Source organism: Hippocampus comes, unplaced genomic scaffold, assembly GCF_001891065.2.
Source record: "Hippocampus comes isolate QL1 unplaced genomic scaffold, H_comes_QL1_v1.1 scaffold92, whole genome shotgun sequence".
Classification (NCBI taxonomy): domain Eukaryota; kingdom Metazoa; phylum Chordata; class Actinopteri; order Syngnathiformes; family Syngnathidae; genus Hippocampus; species Hippocampus comes.
In genome coordinates this window covers 2,964,126-2,968,511 of record NW_017805379.1, presented here as the reverse complement: position 1 = coordinate 2,968,511, position 4,386 = coordinate 2,964,126, and positions in this window count along the sequence as shown.

Here is a 4,386-nt window from a genome sequence, read left to right as displayed (position 1 = left end):
TAAAAGTGCCTTAGCGACGAGCAGCCAGCAAGTGTGGTCAATGCTTATTTTTCTAATGAATACAGATCTATTTATCTAAACTTCGACAGGATGGATGGGATGACCAATCAGAGTGGAGGAGGAGGAGGAGTGGGGGTGGAGGATCCCAAAAAATACGATTGGAATTGTTCATATTCTTTCATGCCATTAAATTCATTTCCAAGTTGAATTAGGCAGCAAAGTAGAGCGATGATGATGTTATCATTGTTATTATCGTTATTGTGTGAATGCTGAAGAGTTCATTATTCCACCTCGACCCTTGCAAAGATCCCAAATTTAGGCTAACATATGACAAATGCACACAATCCTTCCATATTTCTCGACCAATGCAAACCGTGACAATGTAAAAATGATTGCCGCCTTTAAGGACATCTTGGAATCTATTTTACACAGCCCACCCCCAAATATCAAATTTTTGCAACACGCCACGGCAAGATCCTAAAAGTCCTTCCTCAGTTCTCTATCGATTCAAACCCTTCCAACGTCAAAACATTCAAGTCATTCATTTCAATTTTTCGATTTGTGAAAAATGTTGAGAAATCTAAAACTGGCTGCGCTTTGCTTCCCAAATTTAACCTTCTTAATTCTTTTCTCGACCTTCAACATTCAAACCATTCCAGCATCTATTTTTACACATCCCTCAAATTTTGGGCTGTTCCACATTTTCCAAAACAAAACCACAATTGAATATAGACATTTAACAATTGCACTGAATCATTTTTAACATTCCAAATAAACTTTCCCCAGTACTTTAGGCAAGCAAAATTTTATTGACAAAGCGCTTTTCATCCAAAGATTGTAATTCAAAGTTACCACTTGCCACTTGTTAGCATAGCAACTGCTAGTAGATTAGCATTTCATAATTTCTCAATCAAAACAGTCTCAGCACTTTATCCAACCAGGTTGCCATCTTATTATATGTGTAATTGCAACTGCAAGGATCAAGTCCAGTCCCACTGGATTTTTAAGAAATGCAGCATTTTATTTTATTCCTGTCATTTTTATCCAAGTATTGAATTCATTTCCTACATTTCGTAACGGACCACAGCCTTGCATTGGGTTCAGCATCAGCTCTTTAGCATTCACACGCCATTTTTACCCACGTGGCATTTTCTCGTGACTACTTGAGTTGATTTTGAATGCCGGCCTATAGTGGAAGGACACTGCGGTGGCGCATTAATTGGAGCAATCTTCAAGGACCCCGGCTCCACGTTTTCATGACGGTTTTCTTTTCTCTTCAAAAGATGGACCAAACGCCGGACTTTTGTTGAAAACAAAAAGACAAAAAAAAAAAAAAAGGACAAAACTTATCAGCTATCAATGATTATCTTTTACCAAGGTACCTTTTTATGTGCCCATCTCCTACAAATATTAGATGCAGTTGTGAGTATATTTATTCTTTTTTTTTTTCTTTTTCGGGGGGGTTGTTGTAAGGGATCACGTTGCGATCTTGACTGTATAATATGATTCTGCATCTGCTTCAGACGCCTTCTTCTTCTTCTTCTTCTTCTTCTTCCTGCCGACCCGACAAGTACAATAAAGGGTGCTACGTGAACGCCACTGTGTGACCGCTTTCAACCCCCAGCGCCTCTTTCTCACAGTCCATCAAATTCTCGCTTTTCCCCAGAATTTCCACATATGGCAAAATTCACCAGATTTGATGTACTGTAAAATCCCGTGAATAACACACACCCGTGTATAATACGACCCCCCCCAAAAAAAAAAAAACAATAATTCACATCGCACAAGCGCAGGTTGGCTACAATACAGTATAGTAAAGCATATGTCCGCCTGTATTTATTTTTTTTCCAAATATATACCATTATTTTATACTCTAGGTGGTGGTGCGGTGGGGGGGGGTGTTTTTGGAGGTTGTCATGGCGACTGGAAAAAAAACATGAGCATCATGGATTAGACCAGGGGTGTCACACTCATTTTTGTCGCGGTCCACATTGTAGTTACGATTCCCTTGGAGGGCCGTTATGAATTTTGGGAAACCATATAAATGTTTAATCCCCTCCACATTACATACACAGCGCACAACAAGTTGATGGACATCTACGGTAGTTTTAAAATCAAAAGTCAAGAATAATGACTTGTTTCAACATTGTTTACATTAATGTCGTAAGATGTTTGGTAATGAGAAAATAGTTGCAATATCATATGTGGTTATGGATTACATATGACAATTTGAAATTTTGGTTCAGACTTTACCGAGCATCATGGAACTTGACGTGCTTGATTTGCTTTCGCGGGCCACATAAAATGATGTGGCGGGACAGATCTGGCCCCCGGGCCTTGACTTTGATACCTGTGCATTAGACAAAGTCGACTCGATCATCACGATAGCATTGACCTAAAAAAAAAAAAATCAATCTGAAGCCATTCAAACTTGTTTTCACATTTTACAAGGACGCTCACATTAATGGAGACTTCTGACCATTTGCCCTCGTCCTTCCACATTTCTTGACGAATTCAAACTGAAAAATGTTCAGCTCACTCATGACATCTGGGGAACCAATTTTCACACGATCAAAATTCCCGCACGTTTCCAGTGCAAAATTCCCGAACGAATGGAGACATTTTAAGAGATGGCCCTCTTCGAAAAACACATTGCTCAACCGATTCGAACCATCCCAGCATCAAAAATCCAGCACGTTCTTGGAGACCGTTCTCACAATGTCATGCAAACAATTTACAGTTGGACATCATCCACATTTTACTTCCAACTGTTTTCAAAACATTCCATTTTGTCCCGGAGTTCCACCGTTTCCGAGGCAGAATCCCCAAATGAACGAAGACGCTTCAGAATTTATTTTCCTCCCAACTTTGTTTTGTTGTTGTTGTCAGGGATCATGTTACTCTCTTGACTGGAGGCATCGATTTTGCATCAGTTTCAGAGGTCTTCTTGTGCGCTTCCCCCCCCCCCCCCCCCCCTTCTTCAAACTGTGTCATCTCAACTTGTTGAATGCAATCTACTTGCGGAAACGTAAGCGGAAGGTAGTTCGGGCCTCCCGCCAAGGTCCTGCGTCTCCCTCTCTTTCTCTGATCGATTTTTTTTTAACCATACACGTTCTTATGTCTTTCTTCTCTCTCTGCCTTTGATTTGCTCTCTCTCCTCGCTCTCTCATATTTTCCCTTTTTTTATTTATTTATTTATTTTTTTTTTGCCTTGACTTTCCTCTGGCTTGGTTTACAAAGGCTGTCAAGCGCAGCCTCGCCGCTCAGGTGCTCGACGCTATCGCTCTGGACGTTTTTCTAGATGCTTGCTGTACATACGATCACTCTCGAGGTCCTTGGAGACGGCGTCCTCCAGGCTGTCGCTTTTGATTCTCACGCTCCACCTGCTGCCACTTTTCAAAGCGCCGCTCCACGATATCATCCATGCCGTCGCTCTTGATGCCTTTCTAGATGCCAGCCTATATGTTAGCGCGTTTATAAGATAAGAAAAGATAAGAAAACCTTTATCAGTCTCGCAATGGAGAAATTCCCAATTCACAGCAGCAAAGTTATGAATGGAAGAAGTCGAACAACAAAATATATGATGCCGTGGTACCTTTAGTTACGAATGTCTCTTCATACGAAACATTTAAGTTACGAAACATTCAAGTTACGAAACGCCTCAACGGGAAAATATCGCCTTTTGTTACGAAAGAAATGTCAAGATAGGAAAGGTAAAAATACAGTAAGGGCTGCTTGTCGCAGCTCCGAGTTTCCTGAACGCAACATACTTGTAGCTGCTCTGCCATTGGCTATTACCGAGCATCATCATGGCATCCCATTGGCTAAGAGGGACCTCTACCGAATATGTCTGTGTGATTCTCGGGTGCTGTGTTCGCTGCTGTCCTGGATGCTTTCCCAACTGTTGTTTAAGTTCGTAGGTACTGTTAGTTACTCTTCTCGATGCTCATCTTGATGCTGTGTTAGGGGCCGTTTTGTTTCAGTGTAAGGTGCTAGTCGAGATGCTCCTCTAGATACCATATACTCCAGGTGTTGTTCTACCTCCTGTTGCCTTCCTTATAAGGCTTTTTAATTTTTTGCTGCTCCAAAAGTATGTTTTTTTGTTGTTGTTTTTTTTTGGTCCAATAAGGCTCTTTCAACATTTTGGCTTGGCAACCCCTGGTCCAGATGTTTCTCTGGACTATTCTACCTGTTTCTTTCTAGATATTTTATTCAGATCGTTTAGATTCTAAATTGCAGCCCTACATACTCGACCGCGGTTCTAGATGTTTCCAAAGCAGCTCCTCCAGATACCGTTTGATGCTGTTTTGTTTTTCTCGATGCTCCGCTTGACATTTGTATTTGTTGCTGCCAGAGGTGTTTCTCCTCACGCTCCTCTATGGACTG